At 39.5% G+C, this 24,527-nt stretch overlaps 1 long non-coding RNA gene and 1 other non-coding gene across 2 annotated transcripts in view; one reads left to right on the top strand and one right to left on the bottom strand.

Moving 5' to 3' along the window:
* The window catches only part of LOC147379963 (uncharacterized), a 32,384-nt gene extending 12,381 nt beyond the window's left edge, over nt 1-20,003 (bottom strand). Inside the window, exon 1 of the long non-coding RNA XR_015165205.1 lies at nt 19,741-20,003. This is a non-coding gene — a long non-coding RNA (uncharacterized LOC147379963). The remainder of the gene's footprint in view (nt 1-19,740) is intronic.
* TRNAS-GGA (transfer RNA serine (anticodon GGA)) lies at nt 1,717-1,788 on the top strand. The gene has a single exon. It is a non-coding gene; the product is annotated as a tRNA-Ser (tRNA).
* Nucleotides 20,004-24,527: the final 4,524 nt, after the last annotated feature.

Here is a 24,527-nt window from a genome sequence, read left to right as displayed (position 1 = left end):
CCTATTTTCTCTCTTCTCAGCTGCCTAATTCTCATTCTTCTTTCAAGATTCAACATCCACATTTAGTTTGGATTAAACACCCCTCCTCCATGGTTGCCTAACACATTGTGTGCCTCTTTCAGGACACCTAAAAGAGTATGATATAATCTTCTACCTGTCTTTATGTCTCCTTTATAGATTATAGTATCCTGAAAACAGGAAATCCACTCCAGGGCTTAGGACAATGCCAAACACTTAGTTATCTACTTATTGAAAGATAGGCCTTGCTTGGTGGAGGAAGTATTAGCAGAGATGGACAAACTCATATTGGACACAGAATCAAGGTCATTTGGTCCAGGACTCCCATTTCATAGAAAACAAAAACAGGTTGCATATAGCTAGCCAAAAATTCCTACTGTAAAAAAAATTACTAAGATACTATACAAAACAAATGAAGAATATTAGATGGCCCTTATAATGCCTCACAAAAGGCAACAAAAATATATTATTTATTTTTCCTTAAATTAAAGAAAGTACCAGATACTGGGAGAGCAAGTCCAGGAGTCAAATTTTTTTGACATTTAATCTTTTTTAAAATATCTCCCTTGTCACTATTTCAATGGATACATGAATAGATATCATTATTGAAGTTGACCCAAGACAACTGTGAGCACAATTTATGGGTAAATAACAAATGATTAAAAACAAAATAATGTGCTGGTTATCAAGGTACTGATTTTCAGATTCAAACGTAATCTTCTATACTCTGGTCTTGCTGTGTCTGGGACTCCACAGACTGCATTGCTGCTTTGCCAGCTGGTTATCACGAGGTTCTGTCAACAGAGAATACTACAGGGATTCTAGAAGGCAGGAGGAGGGAAAGAAAATGGTCACTCTTCTTCCTATTGGCTTCCTGTTCTCACCCAAGCCATGTCTTGGCCCAGCAGCAATGGCTTATAGCAGTTTGTTTCTGTTTGCAGTTGTTTTCTCCATTTGCCCATACTCAGCCTTCTTCCTCACAAATATCTGTACCAGCTGAGTCCTGCTTCCTGGGAACTCTTCTCTGAGCATCAGAGTCATCAGCATCAGCCAGGCAGTGCTTCTTCTTCAGGATTCTGGGTCTCAGTGTTGTAGGGCCATTCTCCAAACTTCTTTGTTCTAGTAACTCATTTCCCTCCCTGACCCCAGCCCTAGGGGGTCAGGGAGAGAATTCTGCATGTACTAACCATTTTGCATATATTTGCTCTAATTCTTCCATAAAATCTTACTGATTAGTTATATTTTTTTAATTTTACAAATTAAGAGACAGACTGTTAGAATCTAAGTAAATTTCCCAAGATTACATAGCTAGTTAATAGCTCTATGATTTAACCACCCCCCTGCCCATTTTTTTTTTAACTCCAATGACCATTGTCTATTATGATGTCATCCAATGGCCTAAGTTTTGGACTTGTTAAACTGAGATTAGAAAAAATACTTAGTGTTTTTATATCAAGAGCAATGTGTTCTAATAAGCACTTGAAATTATTGTGGGCCAGTATGACAGAGAAGAGTTTTAAGAAAACTTAAAAGTTTGAAGTTTTTTTCTTCAAAATACTTTTCTTACACTTTCCTAATGATCATTAAATATAGTTAAATCTACCACTGAGCCAGTGATAGGCTTTAGTCAGATTATTCCCCTGAATCTGAATCTGGTTCTCTGTTGAAATTTGAGATTTAGTTTTGCTTATCTACCACTCCCTGGTGGCTCAGAGGTTAAAGCGTCTGCCTGGAATGCAGGAGACCCAGGTTCGATTCCTGGGTTGGGAAGATCCCCTGGAGAAGGAAATGGCAACCCACTCCAGTACTCTTGCCTGGAGAATCCCATGGAGGGAGGAGCCTGGTAGACTACAGTCCGTGGGGTCGCAAAGAGTCAGACATGACTGAGCAACTTCACTCACTTTTGCTTACCTTGTATCAAAAGTCCTTGGGGGCTTTTTCTTGTAAGGGTTGGTAGTTTTACCTTCTCTGTCTAAGATGATAAACTCTGTGTCATTATTAGAGTTATCTCTATTAGCCATTGGTCTTATTTTCAATCACTGATCTTAGTTTTTCTGTTTTTATTTTTCTCTCATCAGTTCAGTTCAGTTCAGTTGCTCAGTTGTGTCATGTCTGACTCTTTGTGACCCCATGGACTACAGCACACCAGGCCTCCCTGTCCATCGCCAACTCCTGGAAACTACCCACACCCATGTCCATTGAGTCAGTGATGCCATCCAACCATCTCATCCTCTGTTGTCCCCTTTTCCTCCTGCCTTCAATCTTTCCCAGCATCAGGGTCTTTTCAAATGAGTTAGTTGTTTGCATCAGGTGGCCAAAGTATTGGAGTTTCAGCTTCAGCATCAGTCCTTCCAATGAATATTCAGGACTGATCTCCTTTAGGATGGACTGGTTGGATCTCCTTGCAGTCCAAGGGACTCTCAAGAGTCTTCTTCAACACCATAGTTCAGAAGCATCAATTCTTTGGCACTCAGCTTTCTTTTTAGTCCTACTCTCACATCCAGCCATGACTACTGGAAAAACCATAGCTTTCACTAGACGGACCTTTATTGGCAAAGTAATGATGTCTCTGCTTTTTATTATACTGTCTAGGTTGATCATAATTTTTCTTCATAGCAAAGGCCAATTCTGTACTAGAGATAGATAAGATAAAACTACTGATCTTGTCAGAACTAAATCCTCAGTTTGACCAACACTAGAGGAATTTCCCAGTGTGCATTTCTGCTGAATTTATTGCTCATCCTTTCTCACCCTTTAGAAGAATAGAACAACTCCTTTAGCTAGAACATGTATAAATTGATTCACACATGTTAATAGAAAGGCCCTTAGCCTAGCAGATTGTTGCTACCAGCAGCTGATTTCACATTTATACTACCTCCTCTCAAGGGCCCTTTATGTCTTACACAAAATATTCTGAACAAAAAAACAGAATTTCTGAAATAAGATTTCCATAGATAGAAGAGAATTAAGTTTTGACAACACTGTATGTGGGGGAATACATGTTGAGCATAGACCCAGAGCTAGTTTAAATGAGCTAACATTAGAGAGACTTTAGGAAGCAAAGGGAAACTATAGCCCCTCCCCTAGGAATTCTCTGAGGGATGATATCAGAGGGGAAATGAGCTTGCTGTTCAAGGCAGGATTTATTGACCTCCTAATGTTTTCTTCAGAGAAGGCAATGGCACCCCACTCCAGTACTCTTGCCTGGAAAATACCATGGGCAGAGGAGCCTGGTAGGCTGCAGTACATGCTAAGGGTCGGACATGACTGAATGACTTCACTTTCACTTTTCACGTTCATGCATTGGAGAAGGAAATGGCAACCCACTCCAGTGTTCTTGCCTGGAGAATCCCAGGGACAGGGGAGCCTGGCGGGCTGCTGTCTATGGGGTTGCACAGAGTTGGACACGACTGAAGGGACTTAGCAGAAGCAGCAGCAATGTTTTCTTAGGACTGACCCTGTTAGTAATCTGCATTTCCTAGAAAAGTGCTAAGTGAAGATTTTCTGGTTTCAAAACTAAAAATGCAAAATGACATGTAACCCATGTATATAGTCCATTTCTTCTAATTTGAAAAGGGAAAGAGGTGCTAGTGATTTATGGAGAAATTTCAAAGCAAGAAAAAAGATTAAATATAGAAATTGCTACAAAAATTAAAAGAACCCTAATGAAGAAGATCCTATCATCCAGAAGACAATTATTATAATTTAGTGCACATTCTCTTACTGCTTAATTGCTGTTTTTCAAATCAGTCTGCTAGAGATGTGGGAATGTAACACTAATTTAACCTTTGCCTGAGAGATACATTTATGAATGCAAACTGAAGAATACCTGTAAGAATTTATGTTAAAGAATACGGGGAATCTACTATGTGTCAGACATTGCACTAGGTATTTAAAGAAAGAAAATCTTTAATTTTGAGGTAATTATAGAATCACATGCAGTTGTAAGATAAAAATGCAGAAAGAGTCTATGTATCTTTCACCGTTTCTTTCCTCCAATGGTAACATCTTGCAAGATTATAGTATAATATGAAAAGCTTGTTTACTCTAAAAATCCAATTCTATCCCATTTGAAGTAACAACATTTGGGGAGAGAACTTAAAATAATGCTGAATTTCACCTGGAAAAACAAATCAAAGATTAAAATTGAATGTGTTTTAGATTCACATTTTAGCTATTCACCCAAAAGCAAAAGATATCTGCAGAAAATAATGTAAGAAATAAACATTACTAATAAACATGAGTGAATAGCCTGGGAGATTCTAAAGAAAGAAGATAACTTAAAAGGAGTTAAAAATTAGAAGGTTTAGTTCCTATGAGCTATTAAAAGATGATAAATCTACAATAATAAAGAAGTTTGGTATCCATGAAGGCTACCAAAGTAGATCAGTAAAATAGAATACAATGTTTAGAAATAGAACCAAATAGATACATAGTTTGACTTTATTATAAAAGAAAAATCTAGAATTAGCACAGAAGAGATGGAATATTTAGAGACCATGAGGATAATTTGGCAAAAGAAAAAAAGCTGAAATTCTACTTCATTATATCAAAACTGCAGATTAAACCCAAATTTTAAAGGAAAAAAATATAAAAATATTATAATTAGATAAGGACTTATTTTGAAAATATTACTAGAGCTGAGAAGAGCTTTATAACCATGACACAAAACCCAGAAGCTATATTGGAAAAAAGATAAATTTGACTTCATGCAAATTAAAACTATTGAATAAGGGAAATGCCATTAAAAATTTAAAAATCAAACCACAAACAAGAACAAGTATTTGCAATATTTATGGAAAAGAGTTAATTTCTTTTACAAAACACTCCAGCAAATCAATAAGAAAAATACCAACAACCTAGTATTAAAAAGGCAAAGAACATAAAGGGGAAGCTCAGAGATAAACACAAATGATGAGTAAGATATAGAGCAATTCTGAATATACCCGGAATGATGAAGTTGCAAAATAAAGCATTAGCAGAATGGCACAAATTAAAAATTAGATAGTGAACATTATTAGATAGAAGGTGGAGAAAAATAGGCACCCATGCATATATGTTTCAGTTTAGTTTAGTGGCTCAGTCGTGTCCAACTCTCTGCGACCCCATGAATCGCAGCACGCCAGGCCTCCCTGTCCATCACCAACTCCCAGAGTTCACTCAAACTCATGTTCATCGAGTCGGTGATGCCATCTAGCCATCTCATCCTCTGCCGTCCCCTTCTCCTCCTGCCCCCAATCCCTCCCAGCATCAGAGTCCTTTCCAATCAGTCAACTCTTCGCATGAGGTGGCCAAAGTATTGGAGTTTCAGCTTCAGCATCAGTCCTTCCAATGAACACCTAGGACTGATCTCCTTTAGAATGGACTGGTTGGATCTCCTTGCAGTCCAGGCATATATGTTTAGGGATGATAATTGCTGCATAGTTGTTAATAGCAAAACGGAGCAAAGCAAAAAATAACTTAGATGTAACTTAAATGTGCCTTAGAGATGTGTCAGTTGAGTAGAAATGGGTGGACCTTGTACCACAGTTTAGCTCAGTCACTGACAGAACCACACTGTTGGCTCAAAAGTTGAGGTCACCCTTAAAAGAAGGAGGCCAGAGGTGTCAGTTCATCGCATCCCTTGGAACTAGGCAAGAAGTTCTTTCTTGAAAGGGGTCTAAGCGGTTCAAAAGAATAAGCTAATATGATACCACTTGTATATAAATGTTACTCATATACATGAATTTACATATACAAAGATAGGAGTTTTTTAGAATATACAAGATAATATTATTATAATGTAAAATATTATATATATTGATAATATTAATATCTCCCTGAGTAGTAGGATTAAGAGGAGGATATTGGGTTTTTTATATCCTGTTGTTATTGTTGCTGTTCATGTGCGACTCTTCGTGACCCCATGAACTGTAGCATACAAGGTCTCCCTGTCCCTCACCATCTCCTGAAGTTTGCCCAAATACAGGTCCATATCCTACTATGCTCTAAAAATGTTTTAGTAAGTGCATGTATTGCCTTTATACTAGTATCAAAAAATCTTGATGAATTTAGAAATAGTTTCCAAGCTTCACTGAGACCCTCTTTAGTTAAAGGCTATGACCAACATGCTTAGAGTTTCTTATATCCTCACCAGCTCACAGATTCTCCTGCCTAAGGTATTTCCCATGCCCTGTCTCAATCATTTTCTATTCAATTATCCTGCTTTAATTTTCTTTGTATACTTCATTCCAATTTGGGTTTGGGCTCTCCCCACCCCATTACAGTTGCCATTTGCAACCCCAGGTTGTAACCTCTGCATCTGACCAACTGGCTTCATAGTAGAGGTTCCCATGGCCTCTTTCTGGGTTTTCACTAATTTGTCAGAGTGGCTCACAGGAATCAGAGATATATTTTACTTACTAGATCACAGGTGTATTATCAGATCAGATCAGTTGCTCAGTCGTGTCCGACTCTTTGTGACCCCATGAATCACAGCACGCCAGGCCTCCCTGTCCATCACCAACTCCCGGAGTTCACTCAGACTCATGTCCATCGAGTCAATGATGCCATCCAGCCATCTCATCCTCTGTCGTCCCCTTCTCCTCCTGCCCCCAATCCCTCCCAGCATCAGAGTCTTTTCCAATGAGTCAACTCTTCGCATGAGGTGGCCAAAGTACTGGAGTTTCAGCTTTAGCATCACTCCTTCCAAAGAAATCCCAGGGCTGATCTCCTTCAGAATGGACTGGTTGGATCTCCTTGCAGTCCAAGGGACTCTCAAGAGTCTTCTCCAACACCACAGTTCAAAAGCATCAATTCTTCAGCGCTCAGCCTTCTTCACAGTCCAACTCTCACATCCATACATGACCACAGGAAAAACCATAGCCTTGACTAGACGAACCTTTGTTGGCAAAGTAATGTCTCTGCTTCTGAATATGCTATCTAGGTTGGTCATAACTTTCCTTCCAAGGAGTAAGCGTCTTTTAATTTCATGGCTGCAGTCACCATCTGCAGTGATTTTGGAGCCCAGAAAAATAAAAAGTCTGGCACTGTTTCCACTGTTTCCCCATCTATTTCCCATGAAGTAATGGGACCGGATGCCATGATCTTCATTTTCTGAATGTTGAGCTTTAAGCCAACTTTTTCACTCTCCACTTTCACTTTCATCAAGAGGCTTTTGAGTTCCTCTTCACTTTCTGCCATAAGGGTGGTCTCATCTGCATATCTGAGGTTATTGATATTTCTCCCAGCAATCTTGATTCCAGCTTGTGCTTCTTCCAGTCCAGCGTTTCTCATGATGTACTCTGCATATAAGTTAAATAAGCAGGGTGACAATATACAGCCTTGACGTACTCCTTTTCCTATTTGGAACCAGTCTGTTGTTCCATGTCCAGTTCTAACTGTTGCTTCCTGACCTGCATACAAATTTCTCAAGAGGCAGATCAGGTGGTCTGGTATTCCCTTCTCTTTCAGAATTTTCCACAGTTTATTGTGATCCACACAGTCAAAGGCTTTGGCATAGTCAATCAAGCAGAAATAGATGTTTTTCTGGAACTCTCTTGCTTTTTCCATGATCCAGCAGATGTTGACAATTTGATCTCTGGTTCCTCTGCCTTTTCTAAAGCCAACTTGAACATCTGGAAAATCGCAGTTCACATATTGCTGAAGCCTGGCTTGGAGAATTTTGAGCATTACTTTACTAGCATGTGAGATGAATGCAATTGTGCAATAGTTTGAGCATTCTTTGTCATTGCCTTTCTTTGGGATTGGAATGAAAACTGACCTTTTCCAGTTCTGTGGCCACTGCTGAGTTTTCCAAATTTGCTGCCATATTGAGTGCAGCATTTTTGCAGCATCATCTTTCAGGATTTGGAATAGCTCAACTGGAATTCTATCACCTCCACTAGCTTTGTTCGTAGTGATGCTTTCTAAGGCCCACTTGACCTCACATTCCAGGATGTCTGGCTCTAGGTCAGTGATCACACCATTGTGATTATCTGGGTTGTGAAGATCTTTTTTGTACAGTTCTTCTGTGTATTCTTGCCATCTCTTCTTAATATCTTCTGCTTCTGTTAGGTCCATACCATTTCTGTCCTTTATCAATCCCATCTTTGCATGAAATGTTCCTTTGGTATCTCTGATTTTCTTGAAGAGATCTCTAGTCTTTCCCATTCTGTGTTTTCCTCTATTTCTTTGCATTGATCACTGAAGAAGGCTTTCTTATCTCTTCTTGTGTATTATAACAGGTTATAACTCAGAAACAGCCAGATGGAAGAGATGTATAGGGCAAGGAGTGGGGAAGAGGATGGAGCTTCCATGCCTCCTTGGAGCATGCCATTCTCTCCACACCTCCCCATGTTTATCAACCCCTGCAGCTCTCCAAACTCATCCTTTGTGGCTGTTAGGGAGGCTTCATTATCATAGGCATGATTGATTAAATTCTTGGCCATTGATGAATGAACTCAGTCTCCAGCCTCTCTCCCAGCCTTGAGGTCAGGAGGTAGGACTGGAAGTTCCAACCCTCTAATCACAAGGGTGGCTCCACTGGCACCAGCCCCCATCTTTAGGTGCTTTTAAAAAGTGATCTCATCAGCATGTCAAAAGAGACCTTTTATCACTTTTGCAACACTTATAAAATTTGAACTGTAGAGGAAGAACAAATATATGTGAGAAGCATTAATATCTTGTGGTCATCTGAATAATCAAATATGTATTTTTTGTTACAAATCACAATATCAAAATTTTATTTATAGCAATTCTCATTATCTGAAATTCCTATTTGTTTACATTTTCACTCCATGCCTCCACCAATATGTACTCAACTCCAAGAGGGTAGAACTTACTACCTGACTTGTTTACTGCCTCAGCTTCTAATAGAGTGCCTGATACATAAGTAAGCGCTATTCAATAAATATTTGTTGAATGATTTAATGAATTACAAGCAATAGAAGAACGGGCTACATGTTATCTCATTTTACCTAGAAGGTAAGTTGGATTTCTCCACCTTGGAAACTTGGCTTCATTCTCTATTCTTCAATTAATACAATGTGCAGTTAGAACCCACTGTCTAGAAGAGCCATGAGCTGTGAGGCATAGCAAAGTAAGGTCTGTCTTGTCTTCATAAACCTTAAAATTGATGACAGGTTATTTCTATCCGGCAACCATCAGCAAAGGGGTGCCTGAGACAGAAAACACCATGCAGGGTGAGAATGAGAGAAGCGATTCTTGTCTCATTAACTGGTGGGGTACAAGAGGAGTTTTTGCCTCCCAGCACCAGAAGATCGGGGCCTGGAAACCACTAGCACATCAAATCTCCTGGGATTTACCCCATGTGGATACAATTCTGATATACTATCCCTCCTCTGCCAGTGTTTCTCACACATATGGTTTCTATGGTTGCCCTGAATCTCCGATGCCTGGGAGGGACCCCTGCCATGTATGCCAGCTGGCTTGTGGGCCCCGTGTTCTCACCTCATTTCTGCCAATCCTGTTTCAGAGAGCTGGGCCTTTTTCCCAATTTATCCAGCCTATCTCTGAGAGTGTTTTTCTGAACACAGTTGTCCTCAGAACAGGAAAAGAAATGTAATCAGGATACAGCAGCATTTCAATACTTTTTGGATTTTTTGTCTGAAAATTTGCGCTATTAGAGACTTCTTGGAGTTAATACATTAGCCTCTTTTGGGAATAAAGAGGGGCACCTTCAAATATTAAAGCAATAAAGAAGAAGCAAAGAAAACTACTAAAACCTTAGTGTGAAAATGTAAATTAGGCATTTGGATTATATCAGTAGTGAAAGATTATATCTTTCACATATATATGTGTCTGTGAGTGTGTGCATATATGTATATATACTTTCAAAAATGTTTTTTCTTCCCTCTCATTTTCACAGCATAAGGACACAATCCTAGGAAAGCACAGAGGCTTGGCTAAGGTCACAAAAAAGTTTCTTGAATCCCTGCCCTTTTAAGAATTCATGGGGAAGAGCTTGTCAACTGTTAAGTGGAAATCCTTAGGACAGCCATCAACAGACTCTGACACTGAGCACCTGGGTTAGTATCATAAAGAACCATGTTTCTGGAAGCCCTTTTCAGTTATGTAACAGTTAAGGGCTTGGGTTCTGGTTACAGCAACATAGATTTAGCTCTTGCTTCACTATGCAAATTGGACAAGTAATACCATCTGTAAGTTCAGTGTATTCACCTGTAAGAGACAGATGGTGATAGTATCTGCTTTGTAAAGGTGGTATAAAAATTAAATGAGCTGAAGAAGGAAAAGCATGGAGGAAAGTCCTTGGCTCATAGTAGGCACTTGATAAACACTGGCTGTTCAAAGTAAATGATTAAAGACAAGGTTTAACTACTTCACAGTGTTGTGAAGGGCTCTCTCAACTAGCCTCTCACTACCCTGCTTCTCTGCATCTCAATTTTCATAGCTGCAAAATGGAGTTGATGATTAATTTCCCCTACCTTCCCCCAAGAATATCTCATTTTTAAACAAAACTGTTAACTTTAGATGAGATAGTGTGCACTTGGGCATCTTCAAATCCATACTGGAGAATATGGAAGAGCTAAGGAGCATGGAAGAAGCAATGGAAATAGTAGAGTTTTGAGATACTTAAAGTTGCCATCCACCTTTTTCCTCTGTTATCCATTGGCAGAAATGTGGTATGGATTGAAACTTGGAACATTTGGAAAGCCACTGTTCCCTGGAAATTCTACTCTGAGGTTTAGAAGTTAGGGGAAAGTTCTGTGTGGTTCTAGTATGCTCCATCCAACTCTGATTCATCTCAAAGATCCAAGAGGAATACAGGGTTTAGCTAGCTAGCTTAATCCAGTAATGGAGATGGGCTTAGACCTTACTCCAAAAGAAACCAACTTCTTAAAAAAAAAACAAACAATCATGCTCTTATAGGAAAAGCAGCCTTAGGCCTTAAACACTCAAGTGAAAAGACAGAGTCTTTTTATTTTTCTTCTCATAATAGCCTAAGCTTCTCTGAAGGTCCATGGAATCACCCATTAGTTTGAAAATGCAGATTCCTGACCTCTACCCCACAGAGAATTTGATTTGGTAGATTTGGAGTGGAGCTTGGGAATAAGAATTTTTAGTGAGCACCCTTACCTGATTATGAATTGAGGGGCCATCTGAAGCACACTTAGAAATATATTAAGTGAAATACTTGCACATAAATTCCTATGCCAGTTAGAAAATTAACACAATCCTCATCTCTTTCATGTTCTTAACCTCTTTCTTCAGGAACCACTCATTTTAGCTGGAGCCAAGATACAATTTCATTACCTGAGAAGTTGAACAGAGCGAAGGAATTTAGAAAGATGTGTCTAATTTCAAATTTTTACATTGAAAAGAAAAATAACAAGGTAAAAATGGTCTGCTACTGTTTTTGTAGCAAAAGGAAATCTGAACACACAGACATATAAATAAACATCTTCGAAGGGAAGCACAAGATGGTTAACACAGAAACTAAGGTAATTGGTTGTCTATTGGAGATGGGTGAAAACAAAGCGATAATAGAGGGATTGATATTTTCCAAGTTTACATTTCAATTTATTTTTGACTTTTAAACCACATTAATGTTTTGTATATTCAGAAAACATTATTAATTTATCAAGCATATAGTAAAATCTAGAAATTGAATACAAACACATGAATTGAACTATATGTAGAAGAAGCAAAGCCAGAATTAATTCCAGTAAAAGCTTTGAACCTTACTCTGACTGCATCCCACTTTCAGTGGTATATTTTCTAAAGATGAAAAGAAACTTTTGGTGGTTGAATAGTTTGAAACAATTTTGTGGGTATTGCACAATTGAGCAAACAAGCAAATATATTGGTGTTTGGAGGGCATGGAATTCTCATGGTAGGAGAGTGGCAAAAACTGGGGAAAGGGGGAAGGAGAACTCTGCTGTATTGGATTAGACTTGGAAGTATCAGTACAAACTCAAAGAAAGAGCTTAAAAGTAATTATACTTAAGTAGCAATGAATGTATTTATCAATGCCAAAGAATGCTCAAACTACCGCACAATTGCACTCATCTCACACGCTAGTAAAGTAATGCTCAAAATTCTCCAAGCCAGGCTTCAGCAATATGTGAACCGTGAACTTCCTGATGTTCAAGCTGGTTTTAGAAAAGGCAGAGGAACCAGAGATCAAATTGCCAACATCCGCTGGATCATGGAAAAACCAAGAGAGTTCCAGAAAAACATCTCTTTCTGCTTTATTGACTATGCCAAAGCCTTTGACTGTGTGGATCACAATAAACTGTGGAAAATTCTGAAAGAGAAGGGAATACCAGACCACCTGATCTGCCTCTTGAGAAACCTGTATGCAGGTCAGGAAGCAACAGTTACAACTGGACATGGAACAACAGACTGGTTCCAAATAGGAAAAGGAGTACGTCAAGGCTGTATATTGTCACCCTGCTTATTTAACTTATATGCAGAGTACATCATGAGAAACGCTGGACTGGAAGAAGCACAAGCTGGAATCAAGATTGCTGGGAGAAATATCAATAACCTCAGATATGCAGATGAGACCACCCTTACGGCAGAAAGTGAAGAGGAACTAAAAAGCCTCTTGATGAAAGTGAAAGTGGAGAGTGAAAAAGTTGGCTCAAAGCTCAACATTCAGAAAACGAAGATCATGGCATCCGGTCCCATTACTTCATGGGAAATAGATGGGGAAACAGTGGAAACAGTGCCAGACTTTTTATTTTTCTGGGCTCCAAAATCACTGCAGATGGTGACTGCAGCCATGAAATTAAAAGACGCTTACTCCTTGGAAGGAAAGTTATGACCAACCTAGATAGCATATTCAGAAGCAAAGACATTACTTTGCCAACAAAGGTTCATCTAGTCAAGGTTATGGTTTTTCCTGTGGTCATGTATGGATGTGAGAGTTGGACTGTGAAGAACGCTGAGCACTGAAGAATTGATGCTTTTGAACTGTGGTGTTGAAGAAGACTCTTGAGAGTCCCTTGGACTGCAAGGAGATCCAACCAGTCCATTCTGAAGGAGATCAGCCCTGGGATTTCTTTGGAAGGAATGATGCTAAAGCTGAAACTCCAGTACTTTGGCCACCTCATGTGAAGAGTTGACTCATTGGAAAAGACTCTGATGCTGGGAGGGATTGGGGGCAGGAGGAGAAGGGGATGACAGAGGATGAGGTGGCTGGATGGCATCATTGACTCGATGGACGTGAGTCTGAGTGAACTCCGGGAGTTGGTGATGGACAGGGAGGCCTGGCGTGCTGCGATTCATAGGGTCGCAAAGAGTCAGACATAACTGAGTGACTGAACTGAACTGAACTGATCTGATCACCTTATCTTGGTTTATAACTGCCAACTTCCATTCAAAGGAACCAGGACTCGCTGGAAAACTGACAAACCCTAAATCTGGGGCAGTGAAGTACAGGGTGAGCCAGGAGCACTGAACTGAATCAAAAAGTAAAGAAGTGCTCAAACACTGATAAGACAACGTCAAAAAATCATTGGTACCAGATTAAAGAGGCTTACACTGAACAAATCTGTGACAACTAGAATATTATTATAAATATTGGCCAGAATGGATTATAGTAAACCTCTCTGAGGCCATAATGGTAGCAAAAATAATGGAGGTGAATGGAGAAAATAAAAAGAAACATTTATTTCTACAAAAGAATAACAACTCTTAAGTGTAGAAAGAATGTAAAATGATTTTCTAAGGCTATCAATGACTATTGCAATAATTGATTCAAACAAAAAACATCAAAACATGCTAAAACTATTGTGTAAAACATTGGTCTTACAATCACCCAGTTTCATAATTATTTATTAATAACAGAAGGAACAGGCTCTATTTACAATGGAGAAATTTGACAGCATCACCTTAACCAAATGGTGAAACTTACAATCACCAAGTTTGACAAACTGGCAGCATATGCCTCCTGAAGTGATGTACTACGAGAGACACATCCGGCCAGAAATGTTTAACCTTACTCTAATCGTGAGGAAGCAATCAGAAAAATCTAAATTGAGAAATGGTCTGCAAAACAACTAGTCCAGACACTTCAAAATGTCAGTGTCTTAACAGTTAAAAAGAAAAGCTGGGCACAGTTCTAGAATATAAATTATTTAAGAGATATGTTTACTAAACAATACATTTTTTTAATCAAATCCTGGATTTTTAATAAAGCTATAAAAGACATTATTGGAACAACTTGGGAAATTTGAACATAGATTGTACGTTGTATAATATTACTTGTGAAAGCTAAAATTTCCTGAAAATCATCAATTCCATTGTGAATATGTAGGAGAATGACCTTGTTTGCAGAAAATACATACCACCACAGCATTTTGATGTCTACCACTTAATAGTTCACCAAAAAGAGAGAAGGAAAATGAAAGACAAAGCAAATGTGGCAAAATATTAGCAACTGGTGAAGCCTGCATAATATTATCAGGTGCTAATTTTATTACCAGTGCAACTTGCCAATGGCTTCCCTGGTGACTCAGCAGTTAAGAATCTACCTGCAATGCAGGAGACTCAGTTTCTATCCCTGGGTCAGGAAGATCCTCCAGAGGAGGGCATGGAAACCCACTCTACTACTCTTGCCTAGAGAATCCCATGGACAGAGGAGCCTGGCAGGCTGCAGTCCATAGGGTCGCACAGAGTCGGACATGACTGAAGCAACCAAGCAGCAGCAGCAATTTGTCAGTAGGTTTGAAAATTTTCAAAATAAGAAGCTGGAGGGTCTGCAGGGGGCAAATAAAGCGAACAGTATTGGTTGCAACCAGCATTGGTTGCCAGAATGGTGTGGTGTATATACTTCTGTTTATCTCTTATCATGTGGGGCATGCACCTGCTAACCCATTCATTAATTCATTTCCCTCTGCTGTCTGGCTGTGTCCCATCCCCCTCCTCTCACCAGGATGTGCTTAGGTACAATAGTGAGGGGAGGAGGCGTATGGAGAGCTTTCTCTGTATTACCATCTCAGAGGGATATTCCCACTTCTAGCACCTCTCCGAAGGGCTAATGGCCTACAGAGCCTTATTACCATCCTGAGATAAGTTCAATTTTTTTTTTTTTATGATAGCAATTTGTTACACCAGTTTGCCACTTGCCTGCTGCTTCCTTGTTAATCCAATAATCTATATGAGGAAAGCAATTTGACGTACCTCCTTCCCATCTGCCGCCCATCATCCAATCTATATCTTAACTATCAGTGATTTATTAATGGTGTCTACATTAAGCACATCTCCGCTCCGTTGGCGCCCTCCTTCTCAGTCTCTCACTTGGATACCCTCTCTGGGTGTGTTAGGAGGCAAACTCAACATGGAGATTAAAAACAACAACAGAATAATAAACTGAGCCTCAGTTCCAGGAGTTGCTCCTTTCAGACAATTTAATTTACGCACAACCATGAGCTTATCAGATCCATTTCAGAGCCAGTCATAAGACATGTGAGAATCTAGGATATTTCTCATCATGTTTGTCACTCTGTCTTCAAACTTGATTTTTTAAAACTGGTTGAAGTTAGCCATTGGAACCTGCAAATAAACATTGTTAGTATTGTCCCTGTGCTGTAACTGAATGTTTCGTTCCTTATCCCCAACTTCCTGGATGTCCATTCACTTGAATTAAGGGCCCACATGAGCCCTGGAACTTGACCTCTTTCCTGCAGAGACCGAAGGGGCAGGTAACTATGGGCTAGCTGTACTGAAGCACCTCTGAGAAAGGCCTTTATTCTCGAAGGTGTGAGCCTGGTTCTCTGCACATCAGGGCATTACTTGAAATTGCCAAGCTTCGTTTTCCTCCGTGTACTGTGGCCTACCCAGAAGAACAAAGGCTCCAGGCTGACACTTCCAGAGGAGGGACATAATGGAGTCAAGTGGTTGAAAATGGCACATATAGCAATGTCTGTGGTCTGCTGAAGATGCCATTCACTTTGACTTTGTGCTATCCTTTACCTATAGAAGCTAGATGCACATGGCCCAACCTAAAGCCCATGATAAGAGAAGAAACATGGGCATTGGATGGAAATTTCCAGAATCCACTGCTATTGGTATCTAGTTGCAGTTTCCAGAGTCCAGCGGAACTGAGAGTCCAGATGTTCTAGTGGTTAGCTTATCAGCTGATACGTTAATTCTGGCTCTGCAGATTCCTGTCTCTCTGCTCCATAGCAAGTTTCTGAATCTGGAAAATGGGACTGCTGTCACCACTTCATAAGGTGGTGATTATAAGTAACAATGATTAATCAGTAAATTATTTTTATTGTCCTCTTTCATCAAATGTGATGTGAATATTAATTCTGTAATGGGTCCTCTCCCTCGCTCTTTTTTTTTTTTTTTTGTAAGCAACTTTTTTCCATTAAGTCCCTCAGGAGTCCTGCTTGCATTTGCCTTTTGTCCTTGCTTCTGTTTGCACTGGTCTAACTTTTACCTGCGTTGTTTGGCTGCTCTTGGCTTGCATTGCCTACCATTCCTGTTTCTTCCATTCTAGGCAGTGACCTTGAACTCTCTGCTGGGTAAATAACATGTAGCTTGTGGTGGGGGTGAGCTGCTAATAAGTAGAGGGGTATTTTCTTGAGTTGATGGATTTTAAGAAAAGAAAAATGAAAAAAGACAGTCAACCTGGCTCTGCAACCTACATTTAACATTCCTGTTCTTCCAAAGTCAATGGTGGCATCTTAAGTTGTCATCCTTTTAAACTCATCCTAGCAATGTGCTTATAATAAGGCAACAGTTCTAAACAGCTGGTATGTTCCACCTTATAAGTGACCAAAACTTGTAATTTTGCATAGCAGTTGTTGGTATAAATTTTTTATCCTTGCAAATTAATGCCAATTGCTGAAGAATAGAAACTGTCTAATCCCATTTCTTTTCCCCTCATGAAATTCAGCATTTCTCAGTAAGTGCGGGATAAATGCTTGAGGAACAAGTAACTGTGGTTTCACCTTGAAGAGTGATAACCTATTTTACTTTGATTTATTTTCCTTTGAGTCATTGTCTTTCAAAACTCTCTATTAAATTTTTCCCCTCTGTTCAGGAGTTGTATTGCTTTCTAAAAACACATCCCCCTCCATCTTTTCTTAATTAACAGGCTTTTCCAGGACCCTTTTGGTTCTCGGTGACAGTTCCCCCTATTGTCTGTCTGCAGCTGTTACATGGTTCAGAAGCCGAGGAGACATGCTAATGAGCGCCTGGTGTGTGGGAGGAACACCTCTAAATTCTCCTGGACTGGCCTTGCCGCCTGTTCCTACTTACTTTTCCTAAAATAAGCCTCTAGTTGGCAGCCAGGGGATGGGTTATTTGCAGTTTCTTTCTGTGGAGGAAGTTCTTGCTTGGACTAGCTATCTGCGTTTCTATTTAAGCACAAATAAACATATTGCTGCTCCCACACTCCTTAGGTCTACACCACACTCCAAATTGTCAGAGCTAGCCCTCCTCACAAACTCGGCCGATGACTGGAAACCAGCTGTGGTTTCTGTGTTTATTTCATTTAATCAGTTAATTTAGCAAATTTTGTGTGTGTGTTTTTCTTTTGTCCACATCCAGTCTCTTCCTACATTGGTCTTAGATACAGTCTCTAGAAAATTGAGTCATTATGACACTGAATGGATTTGGTCCTTGTGATTGTCTTTGGAACTCTTGTGGCTGAAAGTGAACTCCATTGAGGAATTTTGAGCACTTCGTTGCTTATTCTCTCCAGGAGCCTTGAGGAAATGATACAGATAGTTCCTCTTCCAAGAGGGGTTACATAGGTGTCTGAATTTCCTGGCATCTGGGATGACAATCCATAGTATTAATCTGAGATTCTCATTCTGAGTCATGTATTTCAGTCAGTAGGCTGGAATCAAGCTAGTTAATCCCCCTTCAAAATGTTTTGCAGCTGTTAGGATTCCATGACCTTTACGCAAAGACACAGAGAATCTTACTGATCAGAGAGCAAGCTGGAGGGGAGGAGTTGGAAGCCTGCAGAGATGGTAGGCTTTGAACAAGGCACAAGGTGATTGCCCGCCATCCTGTTAATGCAGTCAGGGTCTGAATGGCAAAGATGCTTTTAGCTTTCCAGGCTGTTCTACGACTATTCTTCTTTTCTCATTGAGCTTCTAAGGTGGCTTTTCTTTTGAAAATAAAAGTCTGAAGTGACCATGCCTAGAGAAGTGGCCCTCATTAAAGACTTAAGACAGCAGGTTAAGTTCTTTCTATTTTTAGGGGCTCTTTGGAACATAACCACAGTGTCCATTAAAGACCAAAAGCCATGTAGAAGCTGGAACTATGAGGATTCTTTGACAAATCTTTTACCCTACTGCCCTCTGAACATAGAAGGGACCTATGGAAAAACAAAATCACCTCTGAGTTTTTCTCTCAGGGGAAGAAAAACTTTCTCTGAGGAGGTAGGAATAAGGGCTAGACAAAGTAAGATTATACGTTCTTGTGAAGGGGACTTATCTTACTCATTTTAATTTCCTACTTCTTTGCCGATTTGTTCTTACTCTTACCTCTCCAGGACATAAGTGAATACATCTTGGGCATGTTCCCAAAGTAATCTCATCTGTTTTCATAGATTCATATATACCGCCTGCAGTAGTAATGAGATTCAGTTGAAATCAGCACCAGTTTTATTTACATGTGCCAGGAGCTGTGGACTTCCTCAGTGCCTCAAAATACAGCAGCACAATGCATTCCCTGAATTCTACCCCATGGCTCAGTTGTACCACTTAGGCTGCTCTAAATAAGTCGTCAAGATAAATTGCTGGTGGGCATTATCACTTTACTCATCATTTGTCTCAGCTGGGGGAGTTTTTTTAATTGAAAGAGTCAGTATAAAAAGTAACTCACAGCTGGAGAAGTTGAAACTATGTGATGAGATCATCAGACTAATTGGCCAGGTCTGCTAATCAGTAGGTAACCCAATAATTTTGACATAGAAAACAAACAAGAGATTGAGTGGAGTACCTTAAATTTTCCAGCTATGAAGAAAACAGTCTCCCTTTAATGTGGGGAGACTATTCTGACTAGAGACGCTAGGATATTTTAATTTCTTCGTATTACATATTGATTTCACTCACACACTGTGAAACTCAGTACTGACGGTTAGCTGAATCAGCACTGCAGTTTGGTTAGGATTCCTCCTAACATGGAGAAATTGTAGAGGGAGAAAACTTGAGAATATATATCAGGCCAGCTGATGGTGGACATTTGTTTTTAACCCAGTGAGAGTGTGAATATAATGGCACTGCTACGACCAACAGTAAAATGAAGGCAGAAATATCAACAAACCCTGCTCCCGTCTTGATGCCATGCCTTTCTGTCATCCACTGTCTCAACCATCTGTCACCAAAAGAAGTCATATCAGTAGTTCTTCCTGTGTGGTCCCACCCACCAGCAACATTCTGCATCCCATGGAGTCTTCCAAGAAATGCAAATTCCCAGGCCCCACTTTGGCCTTCTGAATCAGACACTCTGAAGGTGGGGCCCAGAAATCTGTTTTATCACAATTAGCAGGTGATCCTGATGCACAATAATGTTTGAGAACCACTGGTCCACAACTTTACTACTCAGAATATGGTTTACAGACCAGCAGACAGTCAATCACCAAGAATTTGTATGTAATAAAGAATCTTGAGCCTCTGCTCATAGTTTGCAATTTTAGGCAAATCTCCAGGTGATTAGGATGGCCATTAACACATGTGAAGCTCTAGTCATTATCCCAACTTGAAATAAAAATTACATTTTTGAGCCTACCTTGCAAGTAGGTTTAGCAATGTGTTGATGAGTTTGGGCTACTGAAATGTAGGCAGGAGTCTTCTAGGAAGACTTCTGTCTTTCAAGACAGGAAGCGTGAACCATTTAGTCCTTCCTCCAACTTTTCTGCCTGTAACAGGGAGGTGCTGGTCAGTCACTCACAGCAGATGACTTCCGCTTTAGTATATATTTTACCACCCCTCCTTTCTTTTGTTTCCATTTCCGAGGAGGAGGTTCTGGTCTTCTTCCCTGCCGAACCCACTGAACCTAGTCCTAGGCCTCCTGCCTCAAGATGGCATTATGCTGTCATAGAGAAAGCGTGGCCTTTGGCCCCTGCCACACAATGGCTAGAATTTCACAGCTATTGCGGATATAGATGTATGTCCTGGAGCATCTTGTTTAACCTCCTTGCACCTTGTATTTTCATCTATAGTAGAAAATAATAATAACATCTTTCACACAGTGCTGATATGAGTACCAAATAAGAAAACATAAGTGTATCTTGCATAGTAGGGCTTTCCTGATGGTTCAGCAGGTAAAGAATCGTCCTGCAATGCAGGAGATACAGGAGACACGAGTCCAATCCCTGCGTTGGGAAGATCCACTGGAGGAGGAAATGGCAACCCATTCCAGTATTCTTGCCTGAAAAATCCCATGGACAGAGGAACCTGGCAGGCTACAGTCCAAAGGGTAGCAGAGAGTCAGACAGGACTGAGTGACTGAGCATAACTTGCATAGTGTTGGGACAAAGTAAGCACGGAATGAATGTTAGTTTATTCCTTTTACCTTGTGCTGTGTTAATAATTCTTATCCTGTTTTTGGTTTTTACATAAGCTCTCTAGCTCCTTTTCCTTTGTGTACACATGTGCTTATACATACCCTACTCGAAATAAGCCTTCCTTCATCACTAAGAAATAAATGCCATGATCTTTTGTTAGTTCTAGGAAATTCAGTACTTTTTCTTAGTTCCTCAGTCCCAAGGATATATCTGATGCTATTGACTAAACTTTTTTCCTTGTAACTGTTACCTTCCTTGGTTTCCATAAGTAAGTTGCTATCCTACCTCTTATTGCTCCGTATTTCTTAACATTTCTGGTTCTTTTTCCTGCTGCCACTAACCAAAAAATAAAAAAGTACCTCTAAAATTAGACCCCTGCTTTCTGCCCTTTTCTTTCTACAGTTATTTCCCCAGTGTTTTGATTCCCTTCCATGGCCACAATTCTCACCTTTGAAATGATTTCTACTAGCAAATCTCCCACAAGGTCCAATCCCAGATTTCCATCTACTCATCTCCACCTGCCTGTCCTAGCAATACCTTAATATTCATTAAACTGAACTCTGCATTTGCTCATAATAACTCATCCCAAGAGGTGCCATTATTATTAAAAAATAATCTTTACATTTTTCTCTACCTTGCCTCACATCTAATCAATTGCCAAGATCCCTTAAGGATACCATCACAAGTTTGTGTTTCTTTTCAGAAATTATGGTTCCTAGTGCCGTTGCTCTACATCTCAGACGTTCATGATCTCTCCTCTGTACCTTAGAAGTACATTCCACGCCAGTCTCCCACCTATATCTACTTCCTCCATCAATGCTAGATATACTTAGCGACACTTCCCAACTCAAAACCCTTTGGGAAATCCCACTGCTTTCCAGCATTCCAGTTTCTTCATAATGTTGACCTGGCCTATTTGACACCATCTAACTACTTAACACTCTTTACCCCAATGACTTGCCTTTCAACCAATCTGGAGTATCTGTCCTCCAAACCTGCCTTACCTCTTTCTGTCTTCTTTTACTTATTTTTACTGTACCTTCGTTCTGAAATGAATTCTGGGTCTCTCTTTATAGTTTGCAATCCTACCTTGCTTTTAAGACTCATTTCAAATCATTCCTCCTTCTTGAAGTAATTTATGTTCCTCACCTAATGTCTCTCAATTTTATGAGATTTTTTTTGAGAAATTCATTTCTTCCTCATGTTATTTGTACACTTATCTACTATGCACATAGTATGTTGTCTAAGAGCTAAACAGTGTTTGCTCATCTTTTTCTCCCATTTTGTGCTAAAAACATTATCTTGCTAATAATATTTAGGCCACAAATATTTGTTGAATTGATTTAATTGGAAGTGCACACTGGTTTATTATGTGCAAGCCAAAACTCTGATTTAAAGAAAAAAGACAGACTAAATTATTGATTGTTAGGCTTTTTGCCCAAGACAATATAGAAGTCCACAAAACAGTCTATAAACACAGAAAAAATAAATAGCTGACTAAGAGTGGGTAATCAGGTAACAAGTAATAGAGCAAGAGAAAGAGAATGACTATTTAAGACTTGGCTTTAAAGGATTGCCAAAGGAGCAAAAAAAAAAAAAAGCATTCAATTTGGTAAGCTGGCTTCATTTTGTAGAGGATTCAGTTTAGCATTTGGGAGATAATTATTTGCTTGTCTCTTAACAGTCATTTCCAGGGTAGGTGACAGCTATCAAAATAGTAACCTTTAAAGTCTGCTACTAAACATATACACGAAGGTTAAACAAATGTCATTACCATCTACACCTCCATGGATTTGGAAGTGTGTGCTACATGCTTGTGGCTCAATTCATTCAATTTTCAAATGTCACCTCCTTAGAGAGGCCCTCCTTGTCCCTTCTACCTAAATAGCATTTATCTATCACATGACCATCAGTCCCTTTACCTTTTGTTCTTCGTAGCAGCTGTGTGACCCGTGTGTCTTCCTCACTGGAATGTAACCACCATCAGGGCAGTGGCTCAACTATTTTGTTCTCGGCAGCCTCTCTACTCTAGAACAACCTGCTATGTGCTGAGAATTCAATAAAGAAATATATTTTGTATGAACAGAAGTGCCAAAAATAATTGACTCTTCTATGATATGTTTATTACAACACCCAGTTTTTTGACAAGACAATGCTTTATTTTGTATCACTCAGGTTTTGCTCACCTAGGCAATATAATTGTAAAGCTCTCTAATCCTTTCTAGAATTACTCTTTCATAAATTGGCCAACCTACTCTTTCCTTTCACTTTCCATGATTTATTTTGCTTATTACATGAGAGAAGTTGGCTCAAATTTTCCCAGTAAGTGAAAATGGGTCTCTAATTTGGGCTTTCACTCCTTATCCTTCCCTTTTAATTCATGGTCCTCCTTGTTCCTGGCTAGTCCCTGTTGACCTACTCAGAATCATTACTGGGAACCAGAAGATGGTATGTAATTGAATTGGTATCGTTGCTGTCACCATCAATTTGTGTAGGAAAAAAGGCTGAGGAAACACAAAGGCCGAAACTATAATTGAATTTGGTTGCTCCAAAGGTAAAACACAGTTGCAATTTTCAGAGAGCATGGCAGGTCAGATGGTGAATGTGACGGGGATGAGTGAGATGGATTATCCCTAGGGGATATGAAAACCAAAGAAATGGACTTCAGCCAAAATGGATGGTCAGATGTCACTAAACCCACAGCTTTCACAAGGTCAATTCTTTTTCTAGGCACTCAAGTACAACGAACACTGGATTATGAGGTGGATAGGGGATACCTGGGGATATGGGTTCTAGTTTCAATTTCTTCAGTGGAGGTAAAACAATAAACAAATTATTTAATTGCCCTGGACCACAGTCATCTCACTTATAATATTGGGACAATAAGATAATTCCTGGCTCTCGGGGCTGCTGAGAGGACCCAATAACATGGTATATTTGATTGCTTTTGAATAGGGCTTCATGCTGTTTGAAAGCAAAGTCATCTTATTACATGATCAATACCTTATTTCTACAGTGACTAATCATTTCAGTTAGCTTTTTATCCGTTACAAAAAGCATACCACAGAGAATTGACTTGCTCAAATTATGTTTATTTAACTTCCAACCTCCCATTAATATGTATTATCATGACTAGGAATTTAACAGCCTGCAAGCCAGGAAATATGGAAGTGATATTTGCATAGCACCGTTACATATTAGTACTTCTCTTGTCACAGTGAGGGATGATATTTACCTTGAATATATTTTTTCAAAGTCATCCACTTATTCTGATGCCTAAACTACTATTTTTGTGACTTTGTTATAAATACTTTTTGGAGGGGACCATGTGACTAGACAGTATGCCCATCATAGATCAGTCCTTTATCCTCTCTTCTACCCAGAAGTTTTACCTACCATTGTTTCGCTTCTTGAAAACTTACCACATTTGGTAATTCTAGAACTCATTTATTGCCGTGTTCTAAGCCTGGCCCCAATCAGTCATTGAACAGAAAGAGTGCGAGCTGCTTAAATTTTGCTGCCCTATTTCATATGTCTCTAAAACTGTTTAAAAGTTACCAACAGACTAAATCTTATTTCCTTTGGTATCACCTATTACTCTCAAAAATACTGGCAACTGGATATAAAGTTAAAAGTTTGAAATCCTAGTAAGGGTCTGGAAAGTGGTTGTCAAATAAGGACGGGTCACCATAAAACCCAGTGTACCTAGAGGATTCTGGTTTATACCTGATGTCTAGGAATAATTGATAATTGTACTCCTCTGCCAATCATAAAATGTCTTATTTTAATCAATAAATAACATGACCACCCGGTTGAGGACATTTCCACTGAGGACAGTGTAGCTCTAGGTGCGATCTGAGGAAGAGGTGTCACTGTCACAGCAGTGGATACCATGGAGGGCTGTGCTCCTTACAACGTTTTTGTGCCTTATGGCTCTGCCATTCCTAATCCAATGAATATACATACCCCTTCCGTCTTAGTTCAGCTTGACTTTATGGCTTGATGGGTC

Source organism: Bos grunniens, chromosome 1, assembly GCF_055505025.1.
Source record: "Bos grunniens cultivar Pamir isolate PY7600 chromosome 1, Bosgru_T2T1.0, whole genome shotgun sequence".
Lineage (NCBI taxonomy): Eukaryota > Metazoa > Chordata > Mammalia > Artiodactyla > Bovidae > Bos > Bos grunniens.
This window is presented reverse-complemented; position numbering and strand designations above follow the sequence as displayed.